Below are 22827 nucleotides of genomic sequence, written 5' to 3'. Positions count from 1 at the left end.
GATCTTCCCTTAACAAATCCATTCTGACAATCCTTGATTAATCAGTGCCCTTCTATGTGACAGTTTATCCTGTCTCTCAGAATTGATTCCAATAATTTGCCCACTGCTGAGGTTAGACTGACTGGCCTGTAATTATTCGATCTATCCCTCGCTCCCTTTTTAAATAGAGGTACAATGTTAGCAGTCCTCCGGCACCACACTTGTGTCCAGTGAGGAGTGGAAAATGATGGTCAGACCTTCCACTATTTCCTCTCTTGCTTCTTTTAACAACCTGGGGTACATTTCATCTGGCCCTGGTGATTTATCCATTTTCAAGGAGGTTAATCCCATTACTACTTCCTCGCTCCAAATGTTTATCACATCCAATACTTCACACCCCTCTTCCTTACCTACAATATCTCCATCGTCCCCCTCTTTTTTAAAGACAGACACAAAGTATTCATTAAGAACAATATCAACACCTTCCGCCGCTGCGCATAGGTTACCTTTTTGGTCTTTTATGGGCCCTACTCTTCTCTTAGTTATCCTCTTACTCTTAATGTATTCAGCCAGTCTCTGCCAGTCATGGATGAGCTGGACGAACAGCCAACAAAATCGGAATTCAGTGATGCCATTGATTCTCTAGCCAGTGGAAAAGCCCCTGGGAAGGATGGCATTACCCCTGAAATAATCAAGAGTGCCAAGCCTGCTATACTCTCAGCACTCTACGAACTGCTTTGCCAGTGCTGGGACGAGGGAGCAGTACCAAAGGACATGCGCGATGCCAATATCATCACCCTCTATAAGAACAAGGGTGACCATGGTGACTGCAACAACAACCGTGGAATCTCTCTGCTCAGCATAGTGGGGAAGGTCTTCGCTCGAGTTGTTTTAAACAGGCTCCAGAAGCTGGCTGAGCGTGTCTACCCTGAGGCACAGTGTGGCTTTCAAGTAGAGAGATCCACCATTGACATGCTGTTCTCGCTTCGCCAGCTACAGGAGAAATGCCGCGAACAACAGATGCCCATCTACGTTGCTTTCATAGATCTCATCAAAGCCTTTGACCTCATTAGCAGACGTGGTCGCTTCAGACTACTAGAAAAGATCGGATGTCCACCAAAGCTACTAAGTATCATCACCTCATTCCATGACAATATGAAAGGCACAATTCAGCATAGCGGTGACTCATCAGACCCCTTTCCTATCCTATGCGGCGTGAAACAGGGCTGTGTTCGCACACCTACACTGTTTGGGATCTTCTTCTCACTGCTTCTCTCACATGTGTTCAAGTCTTCAGAAGAAGGAATTTTCCTTCACATAAGAACAGATGGCAGGTTGTTCAACCTTGCTCATCTAAGAGCGAAGACCAAAGTAAGGAAGGTCCTCTTCAGGTAACTCCTCTTTGCTGACGATGCTGCATTAACATCCCACACTGAAGAGTGTCTGCAGAGTCTCATCGACAGGATTGCAGCTGCCTGCAACGAATTTGGCCGAACCATCAGCCTCAAGAAAACGAACATCATGGGACAGGACATCAGAAATGCTCCATCCATCAATATCGGCGACCATGCTCTGGAAGTGGTTCAAGAGTTCACCTACCTAGGCTCAACTATCACCAGAAACCTGTCTCTCGATGCAGAAATCAACAAGCACGTGGGAAAGGTGTCCGCTGCTATGTCCAGACTGGCCAAGAGAATGTGGGAAAATGGCGCACTGACACGTAACACAAAAGTCCGAGTATACCAAGCCTGTGTCTTCAGTACCTTGCTCTATGGCAGCAAGACCTGGCCAACGTATGTCAGCCAAGAGCGACGTCTCAATTCATTCCATCTTCGCTGCCTCCGGAGAATCCTTGGCATCAGGTGGCAGGACCGTATCTCCAACGCAGAAGTCCTCGAGGCGGCCTACATCCCCAGCATATACACCCTACTGAACCAGCGGCGCTTGAGATGGCTCGGCCATGTGAGCCGCATGGAAGATGGCAGGATCCCCAAGGACCCAATGTACAGCGAGCTCGTCACTGGTATCAAACCCATTGGCCGTCCATGTCTCTGTTTTAAAGACGTCTGCAAACACGACATGAAGTCCTGTGACATTGACCACGAGTCATGGGAGTCAGTTGCCAGTGATCGCCAGAGCTGGCGGACAGCCATAAAGGTGGGGATAAAGAGTGACGAGTCGAAGAGACTTAGCTGTTGGCAGGAAAAAAGACAGAAGCGCAAGGAGAGAGCAAACTGTGCAACAGCCCCGACAACCAATTTTATCTGCAGCGCCTGTGGAAGAGTCTGTCACTCTAGAATTGGCCTTTATAGCCACTCCAGGCGCTGCTTCACAAACCACTGACCACCTTCAAGTGCTTACCCATTGTCTCTCGAGACAAGGAGGCCAATGAAAGAAAGACTGTTCCCTTAGTTATCCTCTTACTCTTAATGTATTGATAAAAATCTTTGGGTTTACCTTGATTTTGTTTGCCAATATTCTTTCCTGCTCTCTCTTAGCTTTCCTAATTTTCTTTTTGATTTCACCACTCCACTTTGTATACTCCTTTCGGCTTTCTGTAACATTGAGTTTTCGGTGTCGGACATAAGCTTTCCTTTTCTGCCTTATCTTACCCTATAGGCTCCTTCACATCCGTGAGGCTCTAGATTTGGCCATCTCGCCATTTTTCTTTGTGGGAACAAGTTTACTCTGAACCCCTTGAATCTCCCTTTTGAATGCCTCCCACTGCTCTGACACTGATTTACCTTCAAGTAGTTGTTTCTAGTCCACTTTCGCTAAATCACTGCTCAGCTTAGTAAAATTGGCCTTGCCCCAATTGAGAACTCCAACTCCTGTTCTATCTCTGTCCTTTTCCATAATTATGTTAAAACTGACTGAATTATGATTGCTGCCACTAAAATGCTCCTTCCAACTGCCTATCTTCACTTCCTAAAGCTAAGTCTAAAACTCTGCCCTCTCTTCTTGGACTTGCTACATACTGACCAAAAAAGTTCTCCTGAATGCACCTCAAGAATTCTGCTCGCTCAATTCCTTTCACACCGAAACTATCCCAGTTAATATTGGGGTAGTTAAAATCCCCTGCTATTACTGCCCTATCGTTCTTACACTTCTCAGAGATTTGCCCGCATATCTGCTCTTCTATCTCCCTCTGACTGTTTGGGGGTCTATTGTACAGTCCCAGCAGTGTGATCGCCCCTTTTTTGTTCCTTAGCTCAGTCCATATGGCCTCATTTGATGAATCTTCCAACATATCATCCCTTCTCGCAGCTGTAATAATTTCTTTGACCATAATTGCCACTCCCCCTCCTTTCTTATCCGCCTCCCTATTGCATCTGAAAACCCTGTAACCAGGCATGTCGAGCTGCCATTCCTGTCCCTCCTTAAGCCATGTTTCTGTAATAGCTATGATATCATACTGCCATGTTTCTATCTGTGCCCTCAGCTCATCTGCTTTAGTTGCTATACTCCTCACATTGAAGTTGATACCCTTGAGCACTGCCAAACACTTTTTTAAATTTTCTAACCTTTGTTGCCTCTGCCTTCAAGACTCATCAATTAATTTTCTGCCTTCCATTTTCATTTCCAATTTTGTCCCAACTGAGTCTGCCCTCAGGTCCCCATCCCCCTACCACATCTAGTTAATACCTCCCCAACAGCACTAGCAAAACGTCCCGCAAGGAACTCAGTCCCGGCTCTGTTTAGGTTCCATCCGTCCGACCTATACAGGTCCCATCTCCACCAGAGCCGGTCCCAAAGTCACAAGAATCTGAAGCCCTCCCTCCTGCACCAACTTTCCAGCCACGCATTCATCTGATCCTTTTACTCCTGTACTCACTTGCGCATGGTACTGGGAGTAATCCGGAGATTACTACTTTTGAGGTCCTGCTTGCTCATTTCTTACCAAGCTCAGTCAACACTTTCTGCAGGACCACATCTTTCTTGCTACCTATGTTGTTGGTACCAATGTGGACAACGATTGCTGACTGTTCACCTTCCCCACTTTGGATGCTCTGCAGCCGCTCTGTGACATCCTTGACCCTGGCACCGGGGAGGCAACACACCATCCTGGATTCACATCTGGGCCACAGAAATGCCTGTCTGTTCCCCTGCCTATTGAATCTCCTATCACTATTGCTCTTCCAGTCTTCCTTGTGCCCCCCTGTGCAGCTGTGCCACCATGTTGCCATGGTCTTGGTTCTGGCTGCACTCTCCAGATGAACCATCACCTTCCTCAGTATTCAGAACTGAATACTTGTTGGAGAATGAAATGCAGCCAGGGGTCTCCTGCCTGTTTCTTCTTGACTGTCTGGCAGAACTATTACTATTACTAAAATGAAACACTTAAAGGTAAACACTTCATTCTATACATGGGGCTGTTCTGGTTTGGTACTGGTTGATGCAATTTGCACATAAATGACAATGCCGGCTTGTATTAAATTAAACACCTTAATTAAGAAATTCACAATTCTATGTAGCTCACCCTAAATAAATCTGGGGACCTAAAACATTAACTCTGTTTCTCTCTCCACAGATGCTGCCAGACCTGCTAAGCATTTCTGTCATTTTCTGTTTTTATTTCAGATTTCCAGCAGCTGCAGTATTTTGCTTTTATCTAAATAAAATTGCATCTGATAACCTGATTCAGGTACTGTATTTGATGACAATGACAAAATCATTTGCTATTCCTTGAATTGTATAAATTTAGGTTCTATTTATTGTTATTATGTAAAATAACATATGTCATATAACATCCTATTTGGTGCATTCTATAGAATTATGAGCATCAAACAGTTCCCCATTGTCATTTTATAACATTACATTGGATCAGATTAATTCCTAGTCACTGTCAGTATGTAGAATTGTGATGCTTAATGTCACTTCTAATTTGCTGCATTTATATGGATTTATAACATACAATTTATATTACTTTACCTTTCAGTGCCATTGACAACATTAGGAAGTACTAAATCACTTAATCATTCATGTCCCTTGTGCTGAATTGCAATGAAGAAAATCATGTCCAATTCACTGAGACTATATAGTGTTGCTACATGTAACTCATCTGTTTCCTAGTATGTACCAAATGATCCATTGTTCACTCTATTTACAGAAATTGGGATCTACCAGAAAAGCCCAGTTCCCCATCATTAGAGATTCATGCCGAAATTTTATTCTCCCCAAAAGTGGGGGCTGGTGATGGTGTGGAGGGGTGGGGCGGTGGGTGAGGTGGCCTCCGCTGCCAATCTATGCAGGGTGGTGGTGGCAAGAAATGGCCTGCCCACCCCAGGCCAATCAAGGCCCTTAAGTGGCCAATTATCTGCCACTTAGGAGTCTTCGCCCGCCGCCACAGGTATTTTACGTTTGGCTGGTGGGTGGCTGAGGCCTCAGAAAACCCGTCTAATAAAACTAGGCCATCTTCTGGTGGGCTGGGTGGGGCAGCCCACCTGATTGGGCACCCTGTGCCAAACAGAAGGCCGTCCCCGAAGCCCCAAAGCACAACATGCCCCCCGCCACCCCCCCCTCCCCACCCCAACCAACCCCGCTTGTCTCGCTGGGGACCCAACTGATTGTCCCCAACAAGGCTCTGAAAACTTGCCTCTGTTACGGGGCCATCCGTCATCTTCCTCCTGCAGCTCCCGGTGGTGCTGCTGGGACCAGGAGCTGCTGTCCCACTGATAGGCCAGCAGCTCCAATCGGCGGGACTTCCTGCCTCAATGAGGTGGAAGTCCCGCCCAAGACCAATTAAAGGCCTGGGGAGCGTAAAGTCTGGTCTGGATCCCTAGGCCCAGCCAAGGTGGGCTCGCCACTGACTTTTTGGCCAGTGGACGGGTGCCCCCCGCCAGCCCACTGTAAAATTACGGCCGCAGTGTCCCAAGACTATTTCTGTTCATTGCTGTTGAGTAGAGTCACAACCCTTCCTCATTAACTGCTATTTTGCCAAGTAAGAAAATTTTAAATCCTACATCTCTTGCATTCTTTGACATGACACTTGTGTATGAACTAAATCCTTGCCAATTGCTGCCTTATATAGAAATGAAATTTGAAATCACATTTTTTCAAAAGCACCTGGCAAACATGTTTTTTTTTGTGTAATTTAAGTTATTTGGTCACTCTTCCATACAGAGTCACTTTTAATGTGGCTGAAGTGGAGGCCTAGATTGAACCCCTGACTTTCTGACACAGAGTTGAGAGAGCTAGCACTGAGCCACAATGGGCACGTGGAAGTTAGCTCTACAAGGTTAACAGAGTTTTGTGAGGTTCCTAGAAAATTCATTCACATTGATTGTATGCACCAGCTTCCTCTATTTATCAATTGTCTGATGCCATTATCTGTCAGTGTTAGATTCGGCTCTATTGCCTGTTTACATTGATAACTATTAGAGAATCTGATATAATTATGAAATCTAATGCATGTACTGTTTAGACGCAGCTTTAGTTTTGACAGGATCAGGTTATATTATCAGGTTTGCACTGCTCTGAAACTGAGGAGAAGGTATAATGCAGAATGGTTTGACAGATTATCAGCTGCATTGTGGCATCTTATGTACATTCCCTGCTACCACCAGCAAATGTTACACCAGTGGCCATGGCTCAGTGGTAGTATTCTCACTTCTAAGTGCCACTCCAGAGACTCAAGTACAAAATCCTGGCTGACACTCCAGTGCAGTACTGACTGAGTGCTATACTGTTGGAGCTGTGTTTTTTGGGATGAGATGCTAAACGGAGGCCCCATCTGCCCTCACAGGTGGATGCCAAAGATCCCAATAGCACTGTTTGACCAGGAGCATAGTTCTCCCTGGTATCCAGGCCAATAGTTCTCCCTCAATCGATACCACAAATTACGTGGCCATCTATCTCATTGCTGTTTGTGGGAGCTTGCTGTGCACAAATGAGCTGTGGGGTTTCCTGCAATACCACAGTGACCAAACACTGAACATGATTCATTGGCTGTAGAGTGCTTTGGGATACCTTTTATTAAAATGTCACTAAAATTGTTCAGTAAAGATACAATTTTTTTGCACATTGCATTGGGAATCGAGGTTCGAATTGGTGTTATAGAGAACGAAGTACAAAACAGCAGTCAGCAGCTGTGTGGGAAGGCGTTGTTCTCAATTTGAGCAGCTACATTTTGAACAGTTGTTGGTGTTTCTCAGCAAGCAGTCAGTCGCAATCAAATGTGTCTTTGCTGCATTCATCCTGTTCGACATAATGACTGATTGCAAATGCTCTGTGTCGCTTTGTACACTCGTGCTAGAGTTCAGTTTATTCACTCAGCACCCATTCTATTATTTCACAGCAAATCTCAAGCTTCAAAATAATGATTTGGGAAGGCATAATCCCTCCTTGTTTTATTGATTCTACTCTTTCTGGTTACATTGCCCTCACATTAGTAAAGTTTGGATTGTACTTGCTCACAGAACCAGCAAACGTGGGAACCATTTACTGGACAATACACACAAATCTATTTGTATATAGTAACTAGATTCATTGAACTGATGAAAGGTCACAGACCTGAAATGTTAACTCTGATTCTCTTTCCACAGATGCTGCCTGACCTGCTGAGTTATTCCAACACTTTCTGTTTTTATTTCAGATTTCCAACATCTGCAGTATTTCGCTTTTATTGTAAAATGATTGAACTGTGCAACACAATTTATTTTCATTCATTTAGCGAAACAGCACTGAAACAGGCCCTTCAGCCCACCGAGTCAGTGCCAACCATCAACCACCCATTTTATACTAATGCTACATTAATCCCATATTTTCTACCACATCCCCCCATTTCTCCTACCACCTACCTACACTAGGGGCAATTTACAATAGCCAATTTACCTATCAACCTGCAAGTCTTTGGCTGTGGGAGGAAACCAGAGCGCCCGGCAGAAACCCACACAGTCACAGGGAGAACTTGCAAACTCCACACAGGCAGTACCCAGAATCGAACCTGGTTCGCTGGAGTTGCAAGGCTGCGATGCTAGCCACTACACCACCCCATTAGTGGTACCACTATAAGGTCTGCTCTGTGTGACATCCCCATCAGCAATGCAAACTCACTATTGTTCACACTCAATAGTGGGAACGTTTGGTATTGGTCACACTCGATAGTGGTAATGCTTGCTATTTGTAACACTCGATAGTAGAAACATTTCCGAGTGGTATTGCTCGATAGTGATAACACTTGCTATTCATTACACTCGATACCGGAAACACTTGGTATTGGTAGCACTCGATAGTGATAACACTTGCTATTGGTCATGCTCAGTTGAGGTAACGCTTGCTATTGGTCACCCTCGATAGTGGTAACAGTTGCTATTGGTCACATCTGATAGTGGTAACACCTGCTATTGGTCATGCTCGATAATGGTAACCCTATTGGTAATGCTCGATAGTGGAAACACTGGCTATTGGTCATGCCCGATAGTGATAACACTTGCTGTTGAACACATTCGATAGAGGTAACACTTACTGTTGGTCACAGCAAGACCTGGACAACATTCAGACTTGGGCTGATAAGTGGCAAATTACATTCACGCCACACAAGTGCCAGGCAATGACCATCTCCAACAAGAGAGAATCCAATCATCTCCCTTGACATTCAATGGCAGTACCATCACTGAATCCCCCACTATCAATATCCTAGGAGTTATCATTGACTAGAAACTGAACTGGACCAGCCATATAAGTACTGTAGCTACAAGAGCAGGTCAGAGGCTGGGAATCCTGTGGTGAGTAACTCACCTCCTGACACCCCAAAGCCTGTCCACCATCTACAAGGCACAAGTCAGGAGTGTGATGGAATACTGTCCACTTGCCTGGATGGGTGAAGCTCTAAGAACACGCAAGAAGCTCAACACTATCCAGGACAAGGCAGCTCATTTGATCGGCACCCCATCCACCACATTCAACATTCACTCCCTCCACTACTGACGCACAGTGGCAGCAGTGTGTACCATATACGAGATACACCGCAGCAACTCACCAAGGCTCCTTAGACAGCACCTTCCAAACCCGCGACCTCCACCACCTAGAAGGACAAGGGCAGCAGATGCATGGAAACACCACCACCTGCAAGTTCCCCTCCAAGCCATACACCATCTTGACTTGGAACTATATCACCGTTCCTTCACTGTCGCTGGGTCAAAATCATGGAACTCCCTTCCTGACAGCACTGTTGGTGTACTTACACCCCAAGGACTGTAGTGGTTCAAGAAGGCAGCTCACCATCACCTTCTCAAAGGAAGTTGGGGATGGGCAATAAATGCTGGCCTAGCCAACGATGCCCACATCCCATGGAAGAATAAAAAAAGTGGCAACTCTTGCTATTAGTTACACTCGATAGTGGAAACGCTTGCTGTTGGTAAAGCTCGATAGTGATAACACTCGCTATTGGTCACACTTGAAAGTGGTAATACTTGCTATTGCTCAAGCTCGATAGTGGTAACACTTGCTATTGATCACACAAGTTGTCACGCTTGTTGGTGTTAGCTCTTGGTAATGGTAATGCTTTCTATTGGTCATACTCACTTATGGTCACGCTTGATAGTGGTCATGCTCACTAGTGGTCATTCTCGATAGTGGAAGCACTTGGTAGTGACAACAATTGCGCGGGCTGAAAATTTAAGCCCAAGTAGTTTTGCCATCTAAAATGTGTAAAAGCAAATTTATGTTGCTGTGGCAACCTTTAATTATGATTGTGATTTAAAATTTTGCAGCTAGATTCACAGAAGTTCAGTAATTGACTCTAGTCATGATCTTTCATTAACTGCGACTGTTGGATGTTAGGACAGAGGTTGCATGAAGTCTCTTCACCTTTCTGTTGTGATATTTTCATGTCTGCTCATCACAGTTTGATTTGCATTCTCAACACATTACACATCATCTAAACTCACAGCAAATTTCCCCCGGGCCAATCTCTTAAAGAGGGAGTGTCTCTGCTTCCCATTTCCTAACTCTCCTCAAGTCCCATTCACCCATCACCCCTGTGCTCCCATATTGGCTCCCATCCGGCAGCACCTCCTGTTTAAAATTCTCATCCATGTTTTCAAATTCCTCCATAGCCTCGCCCCTCACTATCTGGAAACTCCTCCATCCTACAACCCTCTATGAATTCGGCATTTCTGAAATTCCGGCTTCTTGTGTACCCTCCACTTCTCCTGTCCAGTCATTGGCAGTTCTGCCTTCAGCTGCCTAGGCCCCAAGCTCTGGAATTCCCTGCCTAAACCTCTCCACCTCTCTCTCCTTTAAGATGCTCCTTAAAATCTAACTCTTTGATCAAGCTTTTGATCACTTCTCCTAATATGTCCTTCTCTAGCTCGATATCACTCTTTTGATTGATTATACTCCTGTCAACCTTGAGATGTTTCACTCCATTAAAGGTGCCATATTAATGCAATTAGCTGTATAACTCCTGTTGAGAGTATTTTCTTTTCTGAAATGATTCTTTGAATGACTTGAAATGTGTTTCAAAACTACAAGTACAGTACTCGTTCTTAATTACAGAGATGGTGATGGGTGAGTACCTCAATTTACAATTAGATCTGAGTGTTTTACAGTTTCCTCAATCGTAGCCTGCCTCACTCCCCCTTCCATCATTGTAGAATTACGGGCCTGGGTTTACAGCCTCTGTAATTGGCAGCCTGTGATTTTTCTCCCATTCATTACAGCTGGTGGAAAAGTCTGGGAGGTGAAAGTAAAAGCAAAAATCCGCAGCCATCGTGTCCATGCTAACTCTTGGAAAGAGCAATCTGTATACCATTCCTCTGTACCCGATATTTTTTTTTTACTTTTCCAAATATTTATCTGTGATGTTCTTGGGACTGGAGTGAGGTCTGGCTAGGTTTAGGAACACAGGAAATAGGAGAAGGGGTAGGCCATTTGGTCCCTCAAGCCTGGTCCACCATTCAACTAGATCATGGCTGATCTTCTACCTCAATGCCATTTTCCTGCACTATCCTTTTTTTGAATTAGTTTTCATGGGATGTGGGCATCATTGGCAATGTCAGCATTTGTTGCCCATCCCTAATTCCTCTTGAGAAGGTGCTGGTGAGCTGCCTTCTTCGATCACTACAGTCCTTTGTGTAGTGGTTTTGTACAGCTGAGTGGCTTGCAAGGTCATTTCAGAGGGCATGTAAGAGTCAATCACATTGCTGTAGGTCTGGAATCACATGTAAGCCAGATCAGGCAAGGACAGCAGATTTCCTTCCCTAAAGGACATTAGTGAACCAGATGGGTTTCTATGACAATCAATAATAGTTTCATGATCACCATTACTGAGGCTAGCTTTCAATTCTAGATTTTTATTCACTAATTGAATTTAAATTCCACCAACTGGCGTGGTGGGATTTGAACCCGTGTCCACAGGGTATTAGCCTGGGTCTCTGGATTATTAGCCCAGTGGCATTACCACAATGCCACTGTCTCTCTATCCCTTGGTGCAAGATATGTGAGACGAGTCTTCAGACTGTTGAACACAATGAAGTCTTCTTTATTCTGTCTTACTTTTACTTTCTCTGTGCTGGCATGTGTGCTCTACAGCAGCCTCTAGAGTACACAATGCACAATGCAATTTCAAAACACGACAACACGACATTATCCCCTTCCCTTTTAAATGCTATTTTGCTTCCAGCATGTTTCTGGGAGGATATTCCATGTCCTAACACCCCTCTGCAAATACATAAAACAATTCCTAATCTTTTCCTTCATTGCTTTCGTAATGGGCTTACATCTCTGCCTTCAGTTACCAATTCATTGGCACATATGCGAGCTAATAAACTACTATTTACTATTCCTACTTTTTAATTAAAAATGTACAAAAGGTAAAATTAGTCATTTCAAATGAATCCTAAAGTATTAATTTTTAATGTAAGAATTAGAATTTCTTTTCAGGGAGCACAGTCCCAGATGCAGCCTCCCCCATCGAGAAAGGTCCACAACAAAGTGAGGGGAAAGGGGGACCAGCATGTAAAAGAGATACAAACTGCTCTGACTTTACTGCCCACACTCCATAACTATAGCTCTACAAATAAATCAAGAAGGGTTGATTGGATTCCAAGTCTAGTCTCTCACCAAACTTGGCCATTCAGTGGAAAGCACACAGGTTTGCACCAACAAAAAAAAAACAATTTACATTGCATGTAGCAAAACATCCCAAGGCCCTTCACAGGAGCATAGTCAAACCAAATTTGACACCTACCCAAATGAGGTATTCGGACAGATGACTGAAAAAGAGGGACTTCCAGACCTTGGGGCCGAGCCAACTGTCAGTACGGCTGCCAATAGTAGAGGCAATCTCAACACCATGAAGTAAATGTTACTTAACACATAATTAATGCATTTTAAAAAAAATATATAAATCAGCAAAAATACCATCCTTAAGAGGGTTACTCACCAAACAATCAAGAAAACCCCAGTTTAAGATGTGTCCAGTAGACTGGTTAGAAATGTGATGTATTTAATTGGAGGTAGCTCACCTTTGGTGAGACTAATTCCGACTGAGACTTGAGCCAATCAACAACCAGGCAGGACAGGCAGCTGCCACCTGCTAGATCCAGGGAAGTCTCAATAATCCCGGTTGCAATTGACAACAGAGGTCCATAATTACTATATACAACACTATCTCTGGTTTAAATGGCTCAGACATATCATCCTTGATCTATGTGCTAGTTAGAAACCCCGTCTAGAGCCTAGAGCATAGCTACCCGACCAGAACCCAATGGGACCCGACGACATGTGTCGGTTCCGGTCGAGTCGCTCTTCTGAGTCTGGCATTCAGGCTCGGGTCAGGTTGGATCGGGCCGGGTCGGACACAGTGACAGCCAGGAAAGGTGGGAAACACTCCGCACTAGTCTGTAGTGAGCAATTCCATCCAAGGTAGAGCACAACCTCTTCAAAGAAGTTGATTATATTCTGGTGGTCGGGTCGGGCGTGGGAAAAAGTGCAAGGACTTGGGCTGGGTCGGGCTCAGGTCGGATGTGGTTCTGTCGGGCTCGGGTTAGGTTTCATTTGCAGACCCGAGCAGGCCTTTACTAGAGCCCTGCTCCTCTATGATTCAAACCAGGTTATAGCCACAATCATCTTCCTCCATTGACTGATAGCACCAAAAATTTAGGCTGGAGGTTTCTTTGGAGCAGCTCCCGCTCCAGTGTGAAGGAATTCCCATTTGGCAAATTTATGGTGGCAAAGTGGGAGCAATTCTGAGGAAATTCTCAAGCCTTAGATTCCCCAATGCCAGAGAGAAAGTTTTATTAATAATATTTTTTGCTACCAAGGTAGATGGAGTTAGGATACAGATCAGTCATGATCTGATTGAATGGCCGAACAGGCTTGACGGGCTGAACGGCCTACTCTTATTGGAGTTGAAGCCTTACCTGTTGCAGTCCAGGAAAGTCCAAGGCGCAACCCTATCTGTGCTGCGTTAGCTGAGCCCACCCCAGATAGTATCAGAGATGGTATAATTGAGATCACTATCCCTGGACAATTGTAAGGGAAAAAAACAGCTGTTTCCCAGTACTGACTACTGAGCCCATTGACTCTTGTTGGAACATGCACACATTGGCATTAGATATGGGCAGGATCAGGCTTAGAGGTGATAGCTTCCACAGTCAGATAGCCTACTAGTATCATAGAAACCAACTGTCTGAATTTGATATGGATAGTCCACAGTTGTCGGGAGCAAAATCAGGATGGCCCCGACCATTCCCTAAGTGCTGGTCCCGAGTTCCTACCTGTTAGCACTCCTGTTGTGATTGATGGCTGCGGCGGGTATTGCTGCTCATGGTGGATGGTGATAACAGCAGAAACTTTGGCAGGTCGGAGATGCGGAGGAGTTATTTGAGGAAGTTGGGGGGAAGGTGAGAACAGGGCCCCTGGGCAGTGGATTGGAGAGGCAGGAGAAGCAGGAGCTATTCTGGGGGTGAAGAGAGAGAGAAAGAGAGAAGCCAAAAACAGCAGTTGCGCAGGAGGTAGAGAGAGAAGCCAATAAAAGAGCCTTTTTTCCAGGGCTGCCTGAATTCCTGTGCTTTTATGGGATTATGTTGGCTTAGTGAAACTGTTGGTCAACTTTACTCTCTATGTTGGTGCAAATGCAACACATCAAGAATGGTGGATAGTGGAGGATGGCCAGTACTTCAGACCCAGTCAGCACCTTCAGGAGAAAAGGGAAAGAACCTGGAAAGAAAAGTTACTAACCCTTCCTTGACTTTATGGCACATACAGTTTCTGTACTGGCATTTTTGCAATCTGTTGAATTATTTCAGTGCTGCTGATTACTGATCCTGTGGAGCGCGAACTCTCACCTCTCTACATCCGAGTTTCGGCTCAGATTCTGAGCATATAATAAAGGGAGAATTTGCATTTATATAGCGCCTTTCACAACTTTTGAGCTGTAGCCACTGTTGCAATGGAGGAAAAACGGCAGCCAATTTGCAGGTGAAGTAGCCCAGGCAGTTCAGACTCCAATTACCATAGAAGAGAATCCTAAAATAGTTACTGCACAGAAGGAGGCTATTCAACATTTCGTGTCCATGCCAGCTCTCTGGAAGATCAACTCGTCTAGTCCCGCTTCCCCCCCTTTTCCCAGTAGCCCTGCAATTTTTTTCACTTCAAATAATTATCCAATTCTCTTTGAAGGCCTCCATTGAATCTGCCTCCACCACACTTTCAGGCAGTGTAATCCAGATCCTAACCACTCACGTCCTAACCGCATGTCGTCATTGTTTTTTTGTCAATCACCTTACATCGGTGTCCTCCGGTTCTTGACACTTCTAGAATGGGAACAGTTTCTCTCTGTCCACTCTGTCCAGACCCCTCATGATTTTGAACACCTTTATAAATCTCCTCTGTATCTTCTCTTCTCCAAGGAGAACAGACCCAGCTTCGCCAGCCTATCCACGTAACTGAAGTTCCTCATCCCTGGAACCATTTTCATAGTTTTCATTTCGTGTCTCAGTTGGTAGAACACTCTCTCACCTTTGTCACAAGGTTCTGGGTTCAAGTCCAACTCCAGGGCTTGAGCACAAAAATCAAGGCTGATACTCCAGTGCAGTACTGAGGGAGTGCTTCACTGTCAGAGGTGTCATCTTTCAGATGAGAGGTTAAACCAAGATCTGATCTGCCTGGTCGGGTGGGTGTAAAAGATCCCATGGCACTATTTCGAAGAAGAGCAGGGGATGTTCTCCCTGGTGTCCTGGCTAATATTTATCCCTCAATCAACATCCCAGAAACAGATTATCTGGTCATTATCACATTTCTGCTATTTCTTAAATGGTAAGAGATTAGAAAGTGTAGATGTACAAAGGGACCTGGGTATACTCATCAATAAGTCACTGAAAGCTAATCTGCAGGTGCAGCAAGCAATTAGGAAAGCTAATGGTATGTTAGCCTTTATCGCAAGAAGATTTGCGTACAGGTGTATCGAAGTCTTGCTTCAATTGTATCGAACCTTGGTTAGACTGTTCCTGGAGTACTATGTCCAGTTTTAGTTCCCTTACCTTAGGAAGGATATTATTGTCATAATGCCGCCCTGGTGCCAGGGTCAAGGATGTCTCGGAGCGGCTGCAGGACATTCTGAAAGGGGAGGGTGAGCAGCCAGCGGTCGTGGTTCATATTGGTATGAACGACATAGGCAGGAAGAGAGATGAGGTCCTGCAAAGTGAATATAGGGAGTTCGGCAGAAGGTTAAAAATCAGGACCTCTAGGGTTGTAATCTCAGGATTACTCCCTGTGCCACGTGCTAGTGAGGGTAGGAATGGGAAGATAAGGCAAATGAATGCGTAGCTGAAGAGCTGATGTAGGCGGGAGGGCTTCAGCTACTTGGATCATTGGGATCTCTTCTGGTGCAGAGGTGACCTGTACAAGAGGGACGGGTTGCATCTGAACTGAAAGGGGACCAATATCCTTGTGGGGAGGTTTGCTAGTACTACTTGGGAGGGTTTAAACTCGACTGGCATGGGGGTGGGACACAAAGTAATAGTCTCTCCGATGAGATAGTTGAGGCAAATGTAGAAGTTAAAGCAAGCAAGTCCAGTAGGCAGGCTGGACAGGGGCAGGACAGGGAGCGTGAAAGGTCTGGTAGGCTAAACTGCATTTACTTTAATGCAAGAAGCCTTATAGGTAAGGCAGATGAATTTAGAGCATGGATCGGTACATGGGATTGTGTTATTATAGCTATTACGGAAACGTGGTTGAGGGATGGGCAGAACTAGCAGCTCAATGTTCCGGGGTACTGATGTGTCCGGCATGACAAAGGTGGAGGTAAGAGAGGAGGGAGAGTTGCACTATTGATTAGGGAGGACATCACGGCAGTACTTAGAGAGGATATCTCGGGGGGAACGTGCAGCAAGGCCATATGGGTAGAACTTAGAAATAAAAAAGGGGTGATCACTTTGATGGGATTATACTATAGGCCCCCCAATAGTCAGAGGGAATTGGAGGAGCATATATGTAGGGAAATCACAGATAGGTGTAGGAATTATAGGGTTGTAATAGTAGGTGATTTTAACTTCCCTAATATTGACTGGGACTGCCTTAGTGCTGAGGGATCAGATGGGGAAGAATTTGTTAAGTGTGTCCAGGATAGTTTTCTGAAGCAGTATGTGGATGGCCCTACTAGAGAAGGGGCTACACTCGACCTCCTCTTAGGAAATGAGGCTGGGCAGGTGGTTATGTGTCAGAGGGGGAGCACTTTGGGACCAGTGACCATAACTCTATTAGCTTCAAGATAATTATGGAAAAGGATAGGACTGGTCCTCAGGTTGAAGTCCTAAATTGGGGGAAGGCTAATTTTGATGGCATCAGGCAGGAACTCTCAAAAGTTGAACGGGAGAGGCTGTTTACTGGTAAAGGGACGTCTGGCAAGTGGGAGGCTTTTAAAAGTGAGATAGGAAGAGTTCAGGGCCGGCATGTTCCTGTTAGATGGAAGGGCAAGGCTGGCAAGTTTAGGGAACCTTGGTTGACGAGGGATATTGAGGGTCTGGTCAGAACAAAGAAGGAGGCATATGTCAGGTATAGGCAGCTGGGATCAAGCGAGTCCCTCGAGGAGTATAGGGGATGTAGGAGTGCACTTAAGAAGGAAATTAGGAGGGCGAAAAGGGGCCATGAGATTTCCCTGGCAGATAAGATGCAGGAGAATCCTAAAAGTTTCTGTAAGTATATTAAGAGTAAAAGGGTTGCTAGGGAGAGAGCAGGTCCCCTTAAGGATCAATGTAGTAATCTACGTGTGGAGCCACAGGAAATGGACGAGGTCTTAAATGAATACTTCTCGTCTGTATTTACAGTGGAGAAGGTCATGGAAGCTAGTGAGTTCAAGGGAGGGAACAGCGATATCCTGGGGCATATCAACATTACAAAGGAGGAGATGTTGGACGTTTTGAAGCGCATTAAGGTGAATAAATCCCCAGGGCCTGACCAGGCGTATCCTAGGATGCTATGGGAAGCAAAGGAGGAGATTGCTGGGGCCCTGGCAGAGATTTTTGTATCATCGTTCGCCATGGAAGACTGGAGGATAGCTAATGTTGTGCCTTTATTTAAGAAGCGTAGCAGGGATAAGCCAGGGAGCTACAGGCTGGTGAGCCTTACATCAGTGGTGGGAAAGTTATTGGAAGGGATTCTGAGAGACAGGATTTATATGCATTTGGAAAGGCAAGGTCTGATTAGGGATAGTCAGCATGGCTTTGTGCGTGGGAAATCAGGTCTCACGAATTTGATTGAGTTTTTTGAGGAGGTGACCAAGAGGATTGACGAGGGCAGGGCGATAGACATTGTCTACATGAACCTTAGCAAAGCCTTTGACAAGGTCCCGCATGGTAGGCTGGTCCAGAAGTTTCGAACACATGGGATCCAGGGTGAGCTAGCCAATTGGATACAAAATTAGTTGGTGATAGGAGGCAGAGGGTGGTAGTGGAGGATTGTTTTTCAGATTGGAGGCCAGTGACCAGTGGTGTGCCACAGGGATCAGTGCTGGGCCCTCTGTTGTTTGTCATATATATTAATGACTTGGATGTGAATGTAGGGGGCATGATTAGTAAGTTTGCAGATAACACCAAAATTGGTGGTATAGTGGACAGTGAAGAAGGCTGTCTAAGGTTACAACAGGATGTTGATGAACTGGAAAGTAGGCAAGGGATTGGCAAATGGAATTTAATGTAGACAAGTGCGAAGTGATGCATTTTGGGAAGTTAAACCAGGGCAGGACATATACAGTGAATGGCAGGGCCCTGTGGAGTGTTGTTAAGCAGAGAGATCTTGGGGTGCAAGTACATAGTTCCCTGAAAGTGGCAACACAGGTAGACAGGGTGGTGAAGAAGGTATATGGCATGCTTGCCTTCATCAGCCGAGGCACTGAGTACAAGAGTTGGGACGTCATGTTACAGTTGTACATAACATTGGTTAGACCGCATTTGGAGTACTGTGTGCAGTTCTGATTGCCACACTACAGGAAAGATGTGATTAAGCTGGAGAGGGTGCAGAAAAGATTCACAAGGATGTTGCCTGGTTTGGAGGGCTTGAGTTATAAAGAGAGATTGGATAGGCTGGGTCTGTTTTCTTTGCAGCAAAGGAGGCTGAGAGGGGACATGATAGAGGTATATAAAATTATGGGAGGCATAGATAGGGTAGATAGCCAGAGTCTGTTTCCCATGGTAGGGGTGACTAAAACTAGAGGGCATAGATTTAAGGTGAGAGGGAGGAGGTCTAAAGGGGATCAAAGGAGTAAATTTTTCACACAAAGAATAGTGGGTATCTGGAATGAGCTGCTAGAGGAGGTGGTGGAGGCAGGAACAGTAGGAACATTTAAGAGGTATCTGGACCGGTACTTGAATAAGCAAGGCATAGAGGGATAAGAAATTAATGCAGGCAGGTGGGATTAGTATAGTTAGGCATTATGGTCGGCACGGACGCGGTGGGCCAAAGGGCCTGTTTCTATGCTGTACAACTCTATGACTGTATGAGGGAGTGCAACGAAGGTTCACCAGACTTGTTCCCTGGATGCCAGGACTGTCCTATGAAGAGAGATTGGGAAAATGGGCCTATATTCTCTAGAGTTTTGAAGAATGAGAGGTGATCTCATTGAAACCTACAAAATACTTAAAGGGATAGACAGGGTAGATGCAGGTAAGATGTTTCCCCTGGTTGGGGAGTCTCGAACGCTTAGGACCGAGATGAGGAGAAATTTCTTTACTCAGAGGGTTGTGAATCTTTGGAATGCTCTACCCCAGAGGGCTATGGAAGCTCAGTCATTGAGTATGGTTAAAGCAGAGATTGACAGATTTCTAAATACCAATGACATGAATGGATATGGTGAGTGTGGGAAAAAGGTATTGAAGTGAATGATCAGCCATGATGGTATTGAATGTCGTAGCAGGATCGATGGGCTGAATGGCCTACTCCTGCTTCTGTGTTCCTATGTTTCTATTCTCGTTAATCTTTTCTGCACTCTCTCTAATGCCTTCACATCCTTTCTAAAATGCAGTGCCCAGAACTGGACACAATACTCCAGTTGAGGCCAAACCAGTGTTTTATACAGGTTCATCAGAACTTCCTTGTACTCTATGTCTCTATTCATACAGCCCAGGATCTTGTATGCTTTATTAACTGCTTTCTCAACCTGCCCTGAAATCTTCAATGACTTATGCAGCTCCCTCTGCTCCTGCACCCCCTTTAGAATTCTACCCTTTATATTAAATTGCCTCACCTCATTCTTCCTATCAAAATGAATCACTTCACACTTCTCTGCATTAAATTTCATCTGCCACTTGTCCGTTTATTCCACCAACCTAAGTCCTTTTGAAGTTTATCACTATCCTTCTCACAGTTCACAATACTTCCAAGTTACGTGTCATCCACAATCTTTGAAATTGTGCCCTGTACATGCAAGTCTAGGTCATTAATATAGATCAAGAAAAGCAGGGGTCCCAGCACCAACCCCTGGGGAACTCCACTATATATCTTCCTCCAGTCCAAAAAAACACTATTCACCATTACTCTCGGTTTCCTGTCACTCAGTGAACTTCATATCCATGCTGCTACTGTCTCTTTTATTCCGTGGGCTTTAACTTGCTGGCAAGCCTGTTGTGTGATGTTTTATCAAATGTGTTTTGGAAGTCCATGTACACCAAGTCAACCTCATTACCCTCATCAACCCTCTCTGTTCCTGCATCAAAAAACTCAAGCAAGTTAATTAAACATGAATACAAAAGCAAAATACTGCAGATGCTGGAAATCTGAAACAAAAACAGAAAATGCTGGAAATACTCAGCAGGTCAGGCAGCATCAGTGGAGAGAAAAACAGAGTTAACGTTTATGTTTTAGTTAGACACGATTTGCTCTTGACAAATCCATGCTGGCTTTCCTTTATTAATCCACATTTGTCCAAGTGACTGTTAATTTGTCCCAAATTATTATTTCTAAAAGCTTTCCCACCACCAAGATTAAACTAACTGGCCTGTAGTTGTTGGGCTTATCCTTATACCCTTTTTTAAACAAAGGTGTAACATTTGCAATTCTCCAGTCCTCTGGCACCAACCCTGCAGCCATGGAGGATTGGATGATTATCGCCAGTGCCTCCACAATTTACACCCTTACTTCCTTCAGTATCCTTGGATGCATCTCATTCAGTCCTGGTGACTTATCATCTTTAAGTACAGCCAGCCTTTCTAATACCTCCTCTTTATCAATTTTTAGCTCATCCAGTGTCTCAACTGCCTCCTCTTTCACTATGACTTGGGCAGCATCTTTTCCTTGGTAAAGACAGATGCAAAGTACTCATTTAGTACCTCAGCCATGCCCTCTACCTCCATACATAAATCCCTTTTCTGGTCCTTAATCAGCCCCACTCCTCTTATTACCAACCCTTTACTATTTATAAGACGTTTGGTTTCCCTTTATGTTAGCTGCCAGTCTTTTCTCATACTCTCACTTTGTTTCTCTTTTTTATATTTTCACTTCCCTCTGAACATTCTGTATTCAGCCAGGTTCTCCATTACATTATCCATTCCTAGGTGATGCAACCTTTCCTTTTCAATAACAAAAAAGCAGTTGGAAATCGTCTAAAAAAGTTAAAGACATCACTAATTTAGAATTTACCTCATCAGATTTTGTAACATTGAATGAACTATTTCAAGGAAAGGGTTATTTATGGATTCAATTTTAGGAAGGTCCAATTTACTGATGGGGTGGTCCTGCTTCCTGATGCTGGTGCAGCCTCTCACTTCACTCGATCAACCCTCAGTTAGTATTCTGGTGATGCAAGGGAACTCTGTTACCTCATCGCCTCACCTGCATTTCCTAAAGCGTCCATTGCAATGGAGTGCTAACAACTTACCTCAGCGCCCTAGGTTGGAAATGCTCTGGAGGGCCTCCTAGATTTCAACGCAGGTTGCCAGTCTTGATGGCTGTCTAGTGACCCCAGCTGGAGAATGTGGACGTCTGAATTGCATCTATCCGTGATACCATCTATTATCAAACTGTCTAGATGCACAGCCACTTGAACAAGGAACCTGTGAGGCTATCAACACTCCATAGAACTGCACCCCAACAAGAGTCACTGGAAATGATAGAATAAGGAGGATAAAATAGGAATATCATTCTTGCTGTTTGTGGCAGTTTCTTCCAATGTAATAACTCCAGAGTATAATTAGAGTCAGGCTTCAAACATAGGATTCCATCAGCTATTTAATGGGGAGTACCACAGTCTGTCCTCTTCCCCAACACCAGCAGGAGTCAATAGATAGCAATCAGGAGCAGGAATCCTGGCTATGTTACTCTATTCCTTGGCCCAGGCAAAATAATTCCCTTATTATGCCTTCCTATGAATCATGTAACAGGATTATTGTGTTATGGTGGTATCAGAATAGTTTCATGGTCTTTAATCAATGTCATCTCAACTCTATTTTTAACTGTTCAATTTCATTGATTCATTTTACTCCGACTGTAGTATATCTTATTAAATATAATGGATGATGGGGAGTGAGTAATAAGACTGTAATTTAATCTCAGGGTTCACGTGGTGTTCGTTTACATTTTTGCTCCGGTGATTTTCAGCATGAGTTGAACCCCATTCAATTGAATGAAACTCGCTGCCAACCTTCAGTAATTCTGCATAGGATTCCAATGTTAATTCATTGAAAGCAGGGATTCATTCCTCAGTGGAAAACATGGGCACTTTTGGGAAGATCCAGTTCCTTGATGAGTTCAGAAACCAGGGTAAGTGCCAAAATATCTCAGCATGGAAAAGGAGTTGGGTCTATTTAGATTTTAATTTGTTCATTCAATTCCACTGACGAGGTGTTTTGCTCCCGATTAAAGTGTTTCATAAAAATAGATATGTTCACGAATAGAACAACACAGTCAACCCCAATGATTTATCCAAATTCTTATTAATGCTTTGATTTGCAAAGAGGTTCTGATGGTGAGACGCCCCAGAATCACCATAATCCTTGTTTGAACTGTTATCTTTCATATTATCGGAGGCATTGGCTTTGAGAAGACATATTTCGCTCCTTCAGGCGAGAGAGAGCAGAACAAGTATCGGCATCATTTATCCAATGGACAGTTTACTCCACCAATCCTGGTGGGGTTCCATGAATGAATTTGCTTAAGTGTTGATAACCTTTCCTTTTTTAACGTCATTTAGATATTAAAGATTGATGGAGCTGTGTTTATAACCTTGACGGTGTCAGTCTTCACACTACTTTTGCTGAGACGCTAGCCAGTTTAAAATAAATAGATTACCACCTGCATTAAAATAGCAAACATGGGAACGGCGTAATGATGTTTGTCGGCACACATCAGCAATAGTAAATTCTAGGCTACAGTCTCCTCCTGGATAAATATCTAATATCTGAATCTCCACCG

Source organism: Heterodontus francisci, chromosome 35 (assembly GCF_036365525.1).
Source record: "Heterodontus francisci isolate sHetFra1 chromosome 35, sHetFra1.hap1, whole genome shotgun sequence".
In the NCBI taxonomy this organism is placed as follows: Eukaryota; Metazoa; Chordata; class Chondrichthyes; order Heterodontiformes; family Heterodontidae; genus Heterodontus; species Heterodontus francisci.
Note: the sequence above shows the minus strand (reverse complement) of the source record.